This window comes from Muntiacus reevesi, chromosome 2 (assembly GCF_963930625.1).
Source record: "Muntiacus reevesi chromosome 2, mMunRee1.1, whole genome shotgun sequence".
Taxonomy (NCBI): Eukaryota; Metazoa; Chordata; class Mammalia; order Artiodactyla; family Cervidae; genus Muntiacus; species Muntiacus reevesi.
Window position 1 is genome coordinate 251,339,262 of NC_089250.1, and position 18,495 is coordinate 251,357,756.

Sequence of the window (18,495 nt, forward strand, 5' to 3'; positions counted from 1 at the left end):
TCTTTGCAAGCCCATGGACTGCAGCACACCAGGTTTCCCTGTCCTTCACTATCTACCGGAGTTTGCTCAAACTCATGTCCATTGAGTCAGTGATGCCATCCAACCAACTCATCCTCTGTCACCCCCTTCTCCTCCTGCCTTCAATCTTTGCCAGCATCAGGGTCTTTTCCAGTGAGTCAGCTCTTCCCATCAGGTAACCAAACTATTGGAGCTTCAGCTTCAGCATCAGTCTTTCCAATGAATATTTAGGTTGATTTCCTTTAGGATTAACTGGTTTGATCTCCTTGCTGTCCACAGGACTCTCAAGAGTCCTCTCCAGCACCACAGTTCAAAGCATCAATTCTTTGGCGCTCAGCCTTCTTTATGCTCCAACTCTCACATCCATACATGACCACTGGAGAAACCGTAGCTTTAACTATTCAGACCTTGTTGGCAAGGTGATGTCTGTGCTTTTTAATATGCTATCTAGGTTTGTCATAGCTTTTCTACCAAGGAGCAAGTGTCTTTTGATTTCACAGCTGCAGTCACTGTCCGCAGTGATTTTGGAGCCCAAGAAAATAAATTAAGTCTGCTACTGTTTCCATTGTTTCCCCATTTGTTTGCCATGAGGTGATGGGACTGGATGCCATGGTCTAAGTTGTTTTAATGTTGCATTTTAGGCCGATTTTCACCTGCATCAAGAGGCTCTTTAATTCCTCTTCATTTTCTTCCATAAGGGTGGTGTCATCTGCATATCTGAAGTTATTGGTATTTCTCCTGGCAGTCTTGATTCCAGCTTGAGCTTCAGCCAACCCAGCATTTCTCATGATGTACTCTGCATGTCAGTTAAATAAGGTGACAATATACAGCCTTAATGTATCCCTTTCCAAATTTTAAACCAGTCAGTTGTTCCAGGTCCACTTCTAACTGTTGCTTCTTGACCTGCATACAGGTTTCTCAGCTGGTAAGTAAGGTGACCTAGTATTCCCAACTCTTTAAAAATTTATAGTAATCCAGTAATCAATCCAAATAGGCAGGGAGAAAAGTAGATATACTTCAGTCAAATGTCCGCAACTGAATGCTATTCAATTTTAATCACACTCATTTCATTTATAAAAGCCCAGTGGTTCTTAGAGTGTGCAGAAGAATCCCTCTGGGATATTTAAGGTGGTACTGATGGAATAGCAAAATAATTGGAAACACCACAAATGCTTATCAATAGGAGAATGGCTAAATAATGTGTGATCTGTTTGTATAACAAGATTACACAGACATGAGAATGAATGAGCTATGAAAGAACATGGATAGTTTTATAAACATAATTTTTAAAGAGAACTTCAAGTTTCAGGAAAGTATATTGTGAATGATACTGCTTTTATAGAGCTCAAAACCAAGCAAACTCAGCAATGGATTCTAAAATATGACACCAAAATCACAAGCAGCAAAAAGAAAAATGGATAAATTGGGCTTCATCAAAATTTAAAACTTTTGTGCATCAAAAGATAATATCAAGAACGTAAAAAAATAATCTATGAATAGGAGAAAATTTTTACAAATCATGTATCCAGTACGGATTTACTATCCAGACTATATAAAGAATTCTTACAGCAACAAAATGAAAAACAACCCAATTAAACATGAACAAATGACATGAATAAACATTTTTCCAAAAAAGATATACAAAAATGGTCAGTAAGTACTTGAAAAATGATCAACACTGTTGGAAAACATCATTAAGGACATGCAAAACTGCAAGATACCACCTTACACCTACAAGCATGTGTGTGTGTGGTCAGTTATGTCCAACTCTTGATGACCCCATGGACTATAGCCCACCAGGCTCCTCTCCATGGAATTTTCCAGGCAAGGATACTGGAGCAGGTTGCCATTTCCTGCTCCTGGGGATCTTCTCAACCCAATGATCGAACCCACATCTCTTGCATTCCCTGCATTGGCAGGTGGGTTCTTTACCACTGAGCCACCTGAGAAGCCTCCACCTACAAGTATGGCTACAATTAAAAGAAAAAAAAAATTTAAGTCTTGGCAAGAATGTGGAGAAATTGGAACTCCCAGACATTGCTGGTGAGAATGTGAAATGGAATAGTATTTGGAAAACAGTATGACGGTTCCTCAAAATGCTAACCTAGAATTATTAATACCAAATGACCCAGTGATTCCACCTCTAGGTATTTAACCCAAAACAATTGAAAAAGGACTCAAACAGATTCTTGTACACCAGTGTTCATTGCAACATCATTCACAATATCGAAGGGTAGAAACAATTCAAATGTCCTTCAACAGATGAATGGATAAAAATACATGCAGTGGAATATTGTTCACTTATAAGAAGTTCTGAGATATATGCCATGACATGAAAAAACTTTGAAAATATTATGTGAAGTGAAAGAAACCAGAAACAAACAAAAAATAAATACATGATTTCACTTGTATAAAATGTCTAGAAAAGGGAAAATCATCAAGGCAGAAAGTAGAATAGAGGTCACCAGGGGTGCGGGGGAGGGGTGTGTGCAGCAGGGGAAGGAAAGGGGAGATGTTGCTTAATGGGTACAGAGTTTCTGCTTGGAATGATGAAAAAGTTTTGGAAACAGTGGTTGCACAACATCACAAATACAATAAATGCCACTGAGTTGTATACTTCAAAACTGTTAGAATCATAAATTTCATATTATATGTATTTTATTACAATAAAAAAATTCAAAAAAAGTTAACTTTTTCTTGGTCAATTTTTTTTAAAAAAGCAATACTAAATAATATAATGTAGAGGCATAAATATCAAGAAGACAAAAACTTTATTTTTAAAAATTTTAATAGAACAGAAAACACAAAATGTAAAATGTTACCTCTTGTAGGGAGGCAGAAGGAAGGCATAAGAGAGAAGCATGTAGGTAAATATAAATACAAATACATTTTTGTTAATGATCCAGCTTTTGGACTGGGTAATGGGCTCAGTCCAATAAATGAAAGTACATTTTATTGTGCTTTATTTTAAAAAAGACGTGTCACACATATACACATATATATCTCACATATAGCATTTATGTACTGTGCTTAGTCACTCAGTCGTGTCCGATTCTTTGCAGTCCCTTGGATTGTAGCCCGCCAGGCTTCTCTGTCCATGGGGGTTCTCCAGGCAAGAATACTGGAGTGGGTTGCCATTCCCTTCTCCGGGAGATCTTCCCAACCCAGGGATTAAACCCAGGTCTCCCGTATTGCAGGCATCTGGATTCTTTACCCTCTGAGCCGCCAGGGAATCAAATAACATTTAAAAATACCAAGGTGTTTTATTTATTTTTTATTTTTCAGTGGGTTTTGTCATACATTGATATGAATCAGCCATAATAAAAAATAAATAAAAAAAAAACAAATACAGTGGCTATTAAAATAAATTTTAATAACTCACTCTAAAAAAAAAAAATAAATAAAAATAAAAAAATAAAAATACCAAGGTGGAGGAGTCACCTGATAGACCTAAGAAGCAAAGCCACAGCCCCTCCTTCCAGAGATGCGATTCAGCATGTCTGAGCAGGGTCTGTGTGTCTGCATTCCAAATGGCCATAACTTCTCCTGGCCTGCACAGCCACTCAGTTCCATGGTCCCATGAGATGAGGGAGAGGCCTTCTCTTTGGGGTGCAGCTGCCCCTTGTAAGGGATCTAAAATGAAATATTTCTCACCACCACTATCAAATAAAAAGTCAGGTGCACAAAAATTTGCACTTTTCCTCCAAACAAAACCTGAACTCTGTTATACCAACCCCAGCTCTGGGGCAACAAGGGAAATTTACAGCCTCCCTGCCCTGGGTATTTTTTATTGGCTTTAACAATAAGCTGCTTGACAGTAAAGCTGCTTTGAACATTCTTGCACATGTCTTTCGGTGGATGCATTATTTCCTTTGGGTAAATACTTTGTTGTGTCAACAGTGGGAATATATTTAGCTTTGATATTAATAGATACTACCAAACAGTTCTCCCGTATACCCTCCAAACAGCAATATGACAAAGCTCCTATTGATCCATATCCTTGCCAATGCATTACAATTTTAGCCATTCTGGTACAGTGAAATATAATAATGGCTTTAATTTGCATTTCCTGGACATCAAATGATATGTATCCTTTTTTGTATTCTTGTTGGTCCTTTTAGATATCCTGTCTATGAAATGTCTTTGTTGATTTGATTTAGGAGGTTTTTTTTTTTTCAAGATATTTTGAACACTAATCTTCTGTTAGGTAAATGTATAGTCAACATCTTTCATTCTAAGACATGTCTTTTCACACTCTTCATTGTGTATTTTGATGAACAGAAGTACAGTAGTTCTGAATTTTAATAAGTCCTAATTTACCAGTTTTTAAAATTTTATGGTGAGTGTTTTTTTTGTGTCCTGATTAAGGAATCTTTACCTATAAGATTATGACAACATTCTCTCTTTAAAAAATCTTTTTATTTTGTATTGGGGTATAGCCAGTTAACAAAAAATGTTGTGATAGTTTCAGGTGAACAGCCAAGGAACTCAGCCATACATATACATGTATCCATTCTCCCCCCAACTCCCTCCCATCCAGGCTGCCACATAACACTGAGCAGAGTTCCATGTGCTCTGTGGTAGGTCCTTGTTGGTTATCCATCTTAAATACAGCAATCTGTACATGTCCATCCCAAACTCCCTAACTATCCCTTTCTCCCATCCTTCCCCCCGAGACAACCATAAGCTCTATAACAACATTCTCTTAAATTTTATTCTAGAAGTCTGTGATCTATATGGAATTAATGTTCAAGTATGATGTGAGATGAAAGTTCAGGTTTATCTTTCCATATAGATAAGCAATGCCCCAATAGCATTTTCTATAATGATCATCCTTTGCCCCTAAATTGCACAGGTATTCTTTGTTAGAAGTTGAAGTGAAGTGAAGTTGCTCAGTCATGTCCGACTCTTTGCGACCCCATGGACTGTAGCCTACCAGGCTCCTCTGTCCATGAGATTTTCCAGGCAAGAATACTGGATGGGTTGCCATTTCCCGTTAGATAACCGAATATGTGTTGGTCTCTTCCTGTATTCTTTATTCAGTTCCATGAATCTATTTGTTTAATCTTGGGCCAAAGTCACAGTCTCACTAAGGAACAGTTAATAGAAAATCTTGCTCTCTGGTGTTTTGTTGTTGCTTAGTTGCCAAGTTGTGTCTGACTCTTTTGTGATCCCATGGACTGTAGCCCGCCAGGCTCCTCTGTCCATGGGATTTTGCAGGTAAGAATACTGGAGTGGGTGGGTAGTCATTCTGCTCTCCAGGGGTTCTTCCTGACCCAGGGATCGAACCCCAGTCTCCTCAATTGCACTCAGGTTCTTTACCATCTGAGCCACCAGGGAAGCCCATCTGGTATTTTAGGTATTCCAAATTTATTCTTCTTCCTCAAGATTGCTTTGACTGACTACTCTAGGTCCTTTGCATGTCATGTAAATTTTAGTTTTTATTGGAGCATAGTTGATGTACAATGTTGTGTTAATTTCTACTATACAGCAGAGTGAATCAGTTATACATATACATATCTCCACTCTTTCTTAGGTTCTGTTCCTATATGGATCATTACAGAGTATTGGGTAGAGTTCCCTGTGCTATTCAGTAGGTCCTTATCAGTTACCTATTTTATATATAGGAGTGTGTATGTGTCAGTCCTCATCTTCCGATTTATCCCTCCCTTGCCCCTTGGTAACCTAGGTTTGTTTTCTACATCTGTGACTCTATTTCTGTCTTATAAATAGGTTCATTTGTACCTTTTTTTTTTCATTCCACATATAAGTGATATCATGTGATATTTGTATTTCTCTAACTTACTTCACTCAGATTAACAATCTCTAGATCCATCTGTGTTGCTGCAAATAGTATTATTTCATTCTTTTTATGACTGAGTAATATTCCATTGTATATACATATACCATGTCTCCTCTATCTATTCCTCTGTCAATGGACCTTTAGGGTGCTTCCATATCCTAGTTATTGTAAATAGTGCAGTAATGAACATTGAAGTACATGTGTTTTTTCAAATTATGATTTTCTCTGGATATAGGCCCAGGAGTGGGATTGCTGGATCCTATGGTACCTCTAATTTTAGTGTTTTAAGGAACCTCTATATTGTTCTCCATAGTGGCTGTACCAATTTACTTTCCCAACAATGAAAAAGGCTTCCTTTTTCTCCACACCTTCTCCAGCATTTAGTTTGTAGATTTTTTGGTGATGGCCATTCTGATGGGTATAAGATTGTACCTCATTGTAGTTTTGATTTGCAGTTCTCTAATAATTAGTCATGATGAACATCTTTTCATGTGCCTCTTGGACATCTGTGTACCTTCTTTGGAAAAATGTCTATTTAGATCATCTGTCCATTTTTTGATTGGGTTGTTTGGTTTTTTGATAATGAGCTGCATGTGCTGTTTCTGTATTTTAGAGGTTAATTCCTTGTTAGTCACTTCGTTTGCAAATATTTTCTCCCATTTTGTGAGTTGTCTTTTCATTTTGTTTATGGTTTCTTTTGCCGTGCAAAAGATTTTAATTAGGTCTCACTTGTTCATTTTGCTTTTATTTTCATTACTCTTCAGAAGTGGATCAAAAAAGATCTTGCTATGATTTCTTGCACCTCTTTCATTAGATTTATTCCCAAGTATTTGATTATTGTGCCAGCATAACTGATATTTTCATTTAATATGATGTTTATTACTAATATAGAAAAACAATTAATTTTCAAGTATTGACCTTTGGTAAACTCACTAATTAAATCTAATGTTTTGATTAATGTTCTACATTAATGTATTTGCCAATAATGGCTCTTTTACCTCTTCTTATTGCACTAACTAGGATTTTCATTACAGTGTTACCTAGAAGTGGAGAGTGGACATCCTAGTCTTGTTCCCAAGCCCAAGGAGGCAAAAAGCATTCAAAATTTCACTCTTAAGTTAATTGTAGACTTGTTTTGTTTTGAGGCTAGTTTTGTTTTGTTTTTAAATATCTTTTATAAGATTATGGAAGTTTCCTTCTAGTCTTAGTTTGTTGAAGTGGGCTTTTTTTTTTACATAAAGAGATACCAAAAGATTTTTCTTTTTTTTAATTAATTTATTTTAATTGGAGGCTAATTACTTTACAATATTGTAGTGGTTTTTGCCATACATTGACATGAATCAGCCATGGGTGTACATGTGTCCCCTATCCCGAACTGCCCTCCCACCGCCCTCCCCATCCCATCCCTCAGGGTCATCCCGGTGCACTGGCCCTGAGTGCCCTGTCTCAAGCATCAAACCTGGACTAGTGATCTATTTCACATATGGTAATATACATGTTTCAATGCTATTCTCTCAAATCATTCCACCCTCACCTTCTCCCACAGGGTCCAAAATTCTGTTCTTTACATCTGTGTCTCTCTTGCTGTCTCGCATATAGGGTCATCATTACCATCTTTCTAAATTCCATATATATGCATTTCATTCACCTCATTAAAACTGATTCAAATGCATTCTTTTTAACAGCCGAGTAATATTCCATTGTGTATATGTACCACAGCTTTCTTATCTATTTGTCTGCCAGTTTACATCTAGGTTGCTTCCATGTCCTAGCTATTGTAAACAGTGCTGTGGTGAACATTGGGGTACACATGTCTTTTTCAATTCTGGTTTCCTCAGTGTGTATGCCCAGCAGTGGGATTTCTGGGTTGTATGGCAGTTCTATTTCCAGTTTTTTAAGGAATCTCCACACTGTTCTCCATAGTGGCTATACTAGTTTGCATTCCCACCAACGGTATAATAGGGTTCCCTTTTCTCTTCACCCTCTACAGCATTTATTGTTTGTAGATTTTGGATAGCAGCCATCCTGACTGGCGTGAGATGGTACCTCATTGTGGTTTTGATTTGCATTTTTCTGATAATGAGTGATGTTGAGCACCTTTTCATGTGTTTGTTAGCCATCTGTATGTCTTCTTTGGAGAAATGTATATTTAGTTCTTTGGCCCATTTTTTCATTGGGTCATTTATTTTTCTGGAGTTGAGCTTCATGAGCTGCTTGTATATTTTTGAGATTAATTGTTTGTCAGTTGCTTCATTGGCTATTATTTTCTTCCATTCTGAAGGCTGTCTTTTCACCTTGTTTATAGTTTCCTTCGTTGTGCAAAAGCTTTTAAGTTTAATTAGGTCCCATTTGTTTACTTTTGCTTTTATTTCCAACATTCTGAGGGTGGGTCATAGAGGATTCTGCTATGATTTATGTCACAGAGTGTTTTGCCTATGTTTTCCTTTAGGAATTTGATAGTTTCTGGTCTTACATTTAGATCTTTAATCCATTTTGAGTTTATTTTTGTGTATGGTGTTAGAAAGTGTTCTAGTTTCATTCTTTTACAAGTGGTTGACCAGTTTTCCCAGCACCACTTGTTAAAGAGATTGTCTTTTTTCCATTGTATATTTTTGCCTCCTTTGTCAAAGATAAGTTGTCCACAGATGCGTGGATTTGTCTCTGGGCTTTCTATTCTGTTCCATTGATCTATATTTCTGTCTTTGTGCTAGTACCATACTGTCTTGATGACTGTGGCTTTGTGTTATCGTATGAAGTCAGGCAGGTTGATTCCTCCAACCCCATTCTTCTTTCTCAAGATTGGTTTGGCTATTTAAGGTTTTTAGTATTTCCATACAAACCGTGAAATTATTTGTTCTAGTTCTCTGAAAAATACTGTTGGTAGCTTGATAGGGATTGCATTGAATCTATAGATTGCTTTGGGTAGTATACTCATTTTCACTACACTGATTCTTCTGATCCATGAACATGGTATATTGCTCCATCTATTTGTGTCCTCCTTGATTTCTGTCATCAGTGTTTTATCATTTTCTCTATATATGTCTTTTGTTTCTTTAGGTAGATTTATTCCTAAGTATTTTATTCTTTTTGTTGCAATGGTGAATGGAATTGTTTCCTTAATTTTTCTTTGTTTTCTCATTGTTAGTGTATAGGAATGCAAGGGATTTCTGTGTGTTAATTTTATGTCCTGCAACTTTACTATATTCATTGATTAGCTCTAGTAATTTTTTGGTGGTGTCTTCAGGGTTTTCCATGTAGAGGATCATGTCATCTGCAGTGAGAGTTTTACTTCTTCTTTTCCAATCTGGATTCCTTTTATTTCCTTTCCTGCTCTGATTGCTGTGGCTAAAACTTCCAAAACTATATTGAATAGTAGTGGTGAGAGTGGGCACCCTTGTCTTGTTCCTGACTTTAGGGAAAATGCTTTCAGTTTTTCACCATTGAGGATAATGTTTGCTATGGGTTATATGGCTTTTATTATGTTGAGCTATGTTCCTTCTATGCCTACTTTTTGGAGGGTTTTTATCATAAACGGATGTTGAATTTTGTTAAAGACTTTCTCTGTATCTATTGAGATAATCATATGGTTTTTATCTTTCAATTTGTTAATGTGGTGTATCACATTGATTGATTTGTGAATACTGAAGAATCCTTGCATTCCTGGGATAAAGCCCACTTGGTCATGATGTATGATCTTTTTAATATATTGTTGGATTCTGTCTGCTAGAATTTTGTTGAGGATTTTTGCATCTATGTTCATCAGTGATATTGGCCTGTTGTTTTCTTTTTTTGTGGCATCTTTGTCTGGTTTTGGTATTAGGGTGATGGTGGCCTCATAGAATGAGACTGGCAGTTTACCTTCCTCTGCAATTTTCTGGAAGAGTTTGAGTAGGATAAGTGTTAACTCTTCTCTAAACTTTTGGTAGAATTCACCTGTGAAGCCATCTGGGCTTTTGTTTGTTTGAAGATTTCTGATTACAGTTTCGATTTCTGTGCTTGTGATGGGTCTGTTAAGATTTTCTATTTCTTCCTGGTTCAGTTTTGGAAGGTTATACTTTTCTAAGAATTTCTCCAAGTTGTCCATTTTATTGGCATATAGTTGCTGATAGTAGTCTCTTATGATCCTTTGGAGACTCTTGGAGGGCACAAAACCTTGTGTGCACCAGGACCCAGGAGAAAGGATCAGTGACCCCACAAGAAATTGACCCAGACATGCCCATGAGTGTCCAGGAATCTCCAGCTGAGGCATGGGTCAGTGGTGGCCTGCTGCAGGGTCGGAGGCACTGAGTGTAGCAGTGCATGCATGGGACCTTTTGAAGGAGGTCACTATTATCTTCATTACCTCCACCATAGTTTGGCCTCAGTCAAGCAACAGGGAGGGAACAGAGCCCCACCCATCAACAGAAAATTGAACTAAAGATTTACTGAGCATGGCCCTGCCCACAGAACAAGACTCAGTTTCCCCTTCAGTCAGTCTCTCCCATCAGGAAGCTTCCATAAGCCTCTTATCCTTATCCGTCAAGGGGCAGACAGAATGAAATCCACAATCACAGAAAACTAACCAAACTGGTCATGTGGACCACAGTCTTGTCTAACTCAATGAAACTATGAGCCATGCCGTGTAGGACCATCCAAGACAGACAGGTCATGGCATAGAGTTCTGACAAAATGTGGTCCACTGGAAAAGGGAATGGCAAATCACCTCAGTATTCTTGACTTGAGAACCCCATAAACAGTATGAAAAGGGAAAAAGGTATGACACTGAAAGATGAAACTCCCCAGGTCAGTAGGTGCCCAGTATGCTACGGAGAAAAGTGGAGAAATAACTCCAAAAAGAATGAAGAGATAGAGCCAAAGCAAAAAAAACACCCAGTTGTGGATGTGACAGGTGATGGAAGTAAAGTCTGATGCTGTAAAGAGCAATGTTGCATAGGAACCTGGAATGTTAGGTCTATGAATCAAGGCAAATTGGAAGTGGTCAAACAGGAGATGGCAAGAGTGAACATCGACATTTTAGGAATCAGTGAACTAAAAGTTCTGTTATTAAGTACATACAAATTTAGGTTATGTCTTCCTTTTAAGTTGACTCTTTGTCATTATGAAATATCCTATTTATCTAGTAATTCTTCTTGCCATGAAGTCTCTTTGTCTCCTGTTACTTAAGGCACACCAGCTTTCTTTTGGGTAGTGTTTTTGTGCTATATATTTTTCTATTTACCATATAATTAGTATTTGATTTTTTAATCAATTCTGACATTCTTTGCCTTTCAATTGGAATTGTTCTTAGTTGCTCAGTCATGTCCAACTCTTTGTGACCCCATGGACTGTAGCCCACCAGGCTTCTCTGTCCATGGAATTCTCCAGGCAAAAATACTGGAGTAGGTAGCCATTCACTTCTTCGGGGGATCTTCCCGACTCAGGGATAGAACCCACATCTCCTGCATTGCAGGCAGATTCTTTACCATCTGAACCACCATACCTTGAAATTTTGAGGGTAACACTAGAAAAATAATACAAGAATATATAAAACTAATAGAGGATGTTTTTTTTAAAACTGAGTACTAAAAAAAAAAAGAGCAGGAAAGGAGAAATAAAGAGGAAAGAACTTAAGGATTAACTATAAAACAAATAGCACAACAGCAGATGAAACCAATTCTATTAATTACATTAAAGACAAATAATTATCAAGGCTTGAAAATGATTCTGGATTATAACCTTGAGACTCAGGGTCTCAAGTGGATGGACATGGGGAGACTAGGACTGAAATTGTGAGGGGTGTGTGGGAAGAGAAAACATTAAGCTCAAGGTTTGAAATGAAAGTTATGTGAAAACTGGGATGTGAAAGATGAAGCAGAGGACCAGATTTGGAAATCACCTGAATGTATAATACTTCTGCTACAAATTGCATGAGAAATAAGTTTATTAGGGCACCAAATATAAAAGGAGGAATATTCATTCATCTAATATTCAGGTGTCTACAATGTGCCTCGGTGTCCTTGGTGCTGAGGACAATACAGAGAAGAAAGCAAACAAAACCCCTCCCCTCCTGGAGCTGACAGTCTCCTGGAGTCTCTCCTGGAGTATAATGGATGATTAGTGGCTGGAGTTGAAAAGACATTATTACTTGAGACAGAGGCGTGTGCAATATATAAGCAGAATCTGTAAAGATGTTGTTCATGAAACCTAGGAGTTGAAGAAAAGCTTGAAGAAGGCAGAAATACTGTATTTCAGTGGCTCCCAATCTTTTCTGTACTTTAAAATCCTGATGTCCAAGTTGTACCCCATCCCTATTACATGGTGCATGTAGGTAAGCACCAGGATCTTTTAAAGATAGCTAGGTGATTCCAAATGCAAGCAAAGTTTGGGAACCACTGTCATATTTCATCTAATTTACTATGCTATGAATTGTAAGAAAAAGAAAACTCTGTCAATTAGACACTGACAACATGCCTAAGATCCCACCAATTTTTGTTGTTGCTCAGTTGAGTCCAATTCTTTGCAACCCCATGAACTGCAGCACGCCAGGCTCCTCTGTCCACCACTACCTCCCAGAGTTTGCTCAAATTCATGTCCATTGAGTCAGTGATGCTATCTAACCATCTCATCCTCTGCCACCCCCTTTTCCTTTTGCCTTCAACTTTCCCAGCATCAGGGTCTTTTCCAATGAGTTGACTCTTTGCATCAGGTGACCAAAGTATTGGAGCTTCATCTTTTCAGCGTCAGTCCTTCCAGTGAATATTCAGGGCTGATATTGACTGTTTTGATTGACTTTAGGATTGACTGTTTTGATCTCCTGGCTGTCCAAGCAACTCTCAAGAGTCTTCTCCAGCACCACAATTTGAAAGCATAAATTCTTCAGCACTCAGCATTTATGGTCCAACTCTCACATCCATACATGACTACTGGAAAAAAAATAACTTTGACCTTTGTTGGGAAAGTGACGTCTCTGCTTTTTAATATGCTGTCTAGGTTTGTCATAGCTTTCCTTCCAAGGAGCAAGCATCTTTTAATTTCATGGCTGCAGTCACTGTCCACAGTGATTTTGGAGCCCAAGAAAATAAAATCTGTAACTGCTTTCACTTTTTCCCCTTCTATTTGCCATGAAGTGATGAGACTGGATGCCATGATCTTAGGGTTTTTTGTTGTTGTTGTTGTTGTTTTGATCTTAGTTTTTTTTAATGCTGAATTTAAAGCCAGATTTTTCACTCTCCTCTTTCACTTTCATCAAGAGGCTCTTTAGTTCCTGTTTGCTTTCTGCCATTAGAGTGGCATTATCTCTATATCTGGGTTGTTGATATTTCTCCCAGTAGTCTTGATTCCAGCTTGTGATTCATCCAGCCCAGTGTTTCACATGATGTACTCTGCATAGAAGCTAAATAAGTGGGGTAACCACATGCAGCCTTGTCATACTCCTTTCTCAGTTTGGAACCAGTCAGTTGTTCCATGTTCGGTTCTACCTGTTGCCTCCTGATGCACATAGAGACAGGTTTCTCAGGAAGCAGTTAAGGTGGTCTGGTACTCCCATTTCTTTAAGAATTTTCCACAGTTTGTTGTGATCCACAAAAATCTTTAGCATAGACAATGAAGCTGAAGTAGATGTTTTTCTGGAATTCCCTTGCTTTCTCCATGATCCAGCAAATCAATGCAGGATGCATCTCAATTTCAGAAGAGTTAAAATGGAACAATAATCAGCATCTTAGAACTGTTGAAACTCTGCAGTCACAAGTACATGGATAGCCATGGAATGAGACAGTTGGATTTTTCCAGGAGTATACATGACCCTAGAACAGAATAACTAGTTGGGTGTTGAATTCAGAACAGTACATGTTGTTCAGCATTCCAGTTTGTGTCAGTAAGAAAGGTAAACAAAGACGTGCCCACTGTTATGCCCCTCTCTAGATTATCTCCCTTTTCCTCAGGGACCAGGGACCAGGAACCACAAATCCTACTGTCGCCAGATTATGAACATCAGTTCCCAGCACTACTTCCTTAGTGCCAGTAATTCTCTTTGCAAAAACTGGGCCACTGGCAGACACACATGCAGATGTTACACATCTTTTAAAAAGCTTCTCGAAAGTAGCATCAACCCTGACACTTTGTAAATGAGGAACTTCCAGGTTTCAGGCTTCTAAATCAGATATTATCCTTGGACCAGCTTCTCATTGGTAAGGACAGCCAACCAGATTTTGACAGACTTCAAATATAATCTGCCTTCCCTAGTATGAAATTGGTCAGGGATCAGAGTGTAAGGATCTTAGGATAAATTTAAAAACTTGAATCTATGTTCAGAAGAATTCGTGTAAATTTTCCTCAGTTTCTTCAACCTCACCCACAGGACAGAAAGCAAGGGCTTCTTCTAGGCTCCTGGAAACAAGGTAGGGGTCAGATTGGCTTTTGTTTTTCACCTTAATCACTACACCCAGCAGCGCCCTGCACACACACACACTCAATCAATCAATTCAGTTTGCCAAACTGAATGAGTAATAAACAGCCTCTACCCTCAAAAAGTTCAGAGAGGTGGAAAAATGACTACCACAACATAATTAGATGCTGCCAGTCCCATCAGCTTTCATCTGTAATAAAGATTGGGTCCTCAGAAAGCTGTCAGTAGAACCAGCTCTACAAGTATCTCCAGAGAGCGGGCACCCACGTCGTAATAATAACCGATAACATTGTTGGAGTCCTTCCTTATGTGCCAGGCACTGCTGTGTGTGCTTTCTTTGTGTTCGTTCACTTAATTCTTCAACAACCCTGAAGCAAATGAGCCTTTTATTACCTAATAACCCCATTTTTACACCTGAGCACAGAGAGAATATGGAACTTGCTCAAGGTAACACAGCTAGTAAGCAGAGCAGGCAGGATTCAAACCTGGGCAGAGCAGCCCTGGGTCACTCTAAGTTCTACCTCCCCTACATAAGGAACATTACACAATTTTCAAGGCCTCCTGACAGAAGCAGCCTTGAGTTCTCACAATTAGAGTCACTTCTGAGGGTCTGCTAGAAACAAATCCTTTACTGAATTAAGGCATTACTTACCAGAAAGGGATAACAAACTCGCTAGCCAACCTCACTAGTCAGAGTAAGGGTATCAGTTCTGAGTGGCTGTCAAAGCTTGTTAAGAGCCATTGTTGTTTTTAGTCACTAAGTCCTGTCGACTCTTTCGTGACCCTATGGACTGTAGCCCACCAGGCTCCTCTGTCCATGGAATTTCCCAAGCAAGGATATTGGAGTGGGTTGCCATTTCCTCCTCTAGGGGATCTTCCCGATTCAGGGACTGAATCCTCTCCGGCACTGGCAAGTGGATTCTTTATCACTGGGCCACCAGGGAAGCCCAGTGTATCATTAAAACCAGGACCCAGGCAGTGGCATGCAGCAGAGAGGGCAGAGGAGACCCTAAAGCACTGGTTCCCAAAGCTGGAGAAACCTGATGCTGCAGGGAAGTGGGGAAGTGGGAAAAGACCTCGTGGGCCATGGCAGCAAAACACATTAGGAGATAGGCCAGGGAAGCTGCCTGGCAAGCATTTGGGAACAGTCACCCCTGGGTGCCAGCGAGGTTCTGGGAAGAGTTGATCCCAGATCCACCCCAGACCCATGACAGATATTTCTAGAAGGAATGGTGGTAAAATTGGGCTCTGCTTTTGGCTCAGTGCAAGAAATCAGGAATTTGCCTAATTATGGCACCAGGAAATAGTATGAAATTAGTCCCAGTCACAGGGAAATGAGTATAGCTGTAACCTGCTAAGCCCCCAAGCAGCCCTCCTCTCTGCTAGGGAATCCTGGGCTCATTCTCCATTGTTAGGTATGACCCAGTGAATTCTGACCAGTTGTTTTTGTACAGTTGACCCTTGAACAAGGGTTTGAACTGCATGGGTCCACTTATACACAAATATTTTTCAATAAATGCATATGATAGTTCTGCACAATTTCTGGTTGGTTGAATTCAGGAACTATAAAGTTATACACGGATTTTGGACTGCAGAGAAGTCAATGCCCCAACCCCCACATTGTTCAAGGATCAACTGAATTTGTGTCTTCTGAGATTTGGATAGGTGGTAGAGAACTCAGTTATCTTCATTCCAAACACATGGCACCACTGACAGGAAGTAGGATCTCAATAAGTGGTTCTTATTGAGCAAGTAAATGATCAAGTGAAAGAACGAATAAGGGTCAGCTGTATTTACACACACACACATGTATACATACATACATGTGTGTGTGTGTGCATAGAACCATATATTTGTTTGGTTCTTGTGTTTGTTTTTTAATGGTTGTATCAGAGTCTCAACTGTAGTTGAAATTCTGGTCTAACCACAGTGAAGTTTTTAGGATCCAAAACATGGATGCCGCACTTTTTGCTCTGTTCAGGTAGGAAGATGTCACTAAATCCAGAAACCCTACAAATTCAACCTCCAAGAGATGGTCAAAGCTTGACAGGCTACCCAGGTTCTCAGATGACCAAGGGCTGAAATGGCAGCACCTCAGTTACACTTTGTGCATGCCTGGGCAGGAAGGGGGTCGTACTGCCCGGGGAGGCCTTCCGCCCCTCCACACAGAGCTTTGTTCCTGAGCTCAACCCAGCTGACCCCAGGGGTGGCAGTGGTGCGGGCAGATGGCCTTCACGTGCTGTAAGTTCCTGTTTCCTGTGGGACACTTGCCAAATGGGGTTTTCAACACCCAGGAAACCTCTCCCTGTCAGGCAAGATTGCAAGGAGTTTGTATGTTAATTGCATCCCCCTCTCCCCCACCCCATAAGGCCCTGCCCTTTGGAAACTGGCCCTAGTGTTGCTGCCCAGGTATTTCACAAACACCCGTTTCGTGCCAATCTGGCGGTGTTCCCACCCTGCCCTGCACACCCACACCTCTCGGCCCTGTCCCTTAGAGTCCTCTTACCTGTGACTGCTACACTCATTTCATTTCCCACATCTACAACCACAAGTTTCCTACAAAAAATTTTCCTGACCATCAAGATTCCACAGGTAACATGATAATCTGAGCATGTTCTCACACCGTGCTGGCTCCAGGGAGCTGCACCTGGACGAATGAGAGCTCCTCACTGAATTAAATGTATCTCAGTAGAAAGCAGATAATGTATCTCCCAGGCAAATACAAGATTACAATAGATCTCAATCTGCCTTCTGTATTAGCTGGATTAAATTTAACTAAATATAAAGCAAAATCCCAATTAGTAGTGACTTAAGCACATGAGGTTTTATTTTCTCAAATAAAGAAGGCAGGGAAGTAAGCACACAGAACTGGTATGAAGCTCTTCCCAGTTTTTGCTGCTGGGTTGACCCCGATCCTCAGGTCTAAAAAGGCTACCAAAGCTCCAGACATCATGTTCCGGGCAGCAGCAGACTTACCAGAAGTGGTACACAGTACCTTCACATGCATCTCACTGAGTAGAGTTTAGTCACCTATTCACACTCAGCTCCAGCGGAGAGCAAAGGCTAAAGGAAATATAGACTGTATTCTGGGAATCCAGAATGTAGAACTGTTTATAAGACAACTGGACTCATCTCTTCAAAGTTGACTGCTTTAGATTTTAAAAGGCTCAAGAGACATATAGGTGAGCCTTCTGAGCCACCATGGAGGTCCTATATATATATATAGAACCTATATATATATAACCTATATATATATAGGACCTCCATGGTGGTTTAGACGGTAAAGTGTCTATCTACAATGCAGGAGACCTGGGTTCGATGCCTGGGTCGGGAAGATACCCTGGAGAAGGAAATGGCAACCCACTCCAGGACTCTTGCCTGGAAAATCCCATGGACGGAGGAGTGTGGTAGGCTACAGTCCATGGAGTCACAAAGAGTCAGACATGACTGAGTGACTTCACTTCACTTTCACTTTTCAATATATTTATTGAATGGTGAGAAGACTGGATCTGTTGGAAACAAGGTATAATGTAGGAATTGTTTTTTAGTCACTCATCTGTGTCCAACTCTTTGCAACTCCATGGATTGCAGCCCACCGGGTTCCTTTGTCCATGGGATTTTCCAGGCAAGAATACTGGAGTGGGTTGCCGTTTCCTACTCCAGGGAATCTTTCCAATGCAGGAGTGAACTTGCTTCTCCTGCATTGCAGGTAGATTCTTTACCACTGAGCCACCAGGGAAGCCCCTAGGTGAGACTTGATTGATGCCAGAAGTTATTTTTAGGACGATAGGGAAGCCTGGAATATGGACTGAATGTTAAATGATATTAGAAAATCATGGCTAATTTTCTTAGGTGAGATCACAGAGTTATGTTTTCAGAGGAACATATTCTTATTTTTAACAGACGAAGCTACAAAGTACTTAGGAGTGAAGTGTCCTGACATCTACCACTTTCTTCAAAATGGTTCATCAATCTCTAAAAGAGGAGCAGCTATCCGGCTGAGTTGTTCAACCTCTGCCTGGCACTGGGCCCCCCTAGGAGACTATCCTGTGAGTCTGAGCGCCGCAGGCCTGTAGGGCAAGACCCAGGTCTGAACAGCCTGCATGGAGCTGGCTGTGGGGCTCATGGATCTACTTAAAAAACCTTTACATGGTACTTAGTATGTGAAACATGGGCCTATAGGTGCTTTACAAATATTAACTCATTTACACTTTATAATAACTCTGTTACAAAAATGTTTTTGGTATTCTCAAATTAAAGTGAGGAAACAGAGGCACAGAGAGCTTAAGCA

At 39.7% G+C, this 18,495-nt stretch overlaps 1 protein-coding gene across 1 annotated transcript in view; it reads left to right on the forward strand.

Annotated features, from left to right (window-relative positions):
• Positions 1 to 18,495, forward strand: part of TXNL4B (thioredoxin like 4B) — a 42,626-nt gene that overhangs the window by 19,639 nt on the left and 4,492 nt on the right. The window lies entirely within an intron of this gene.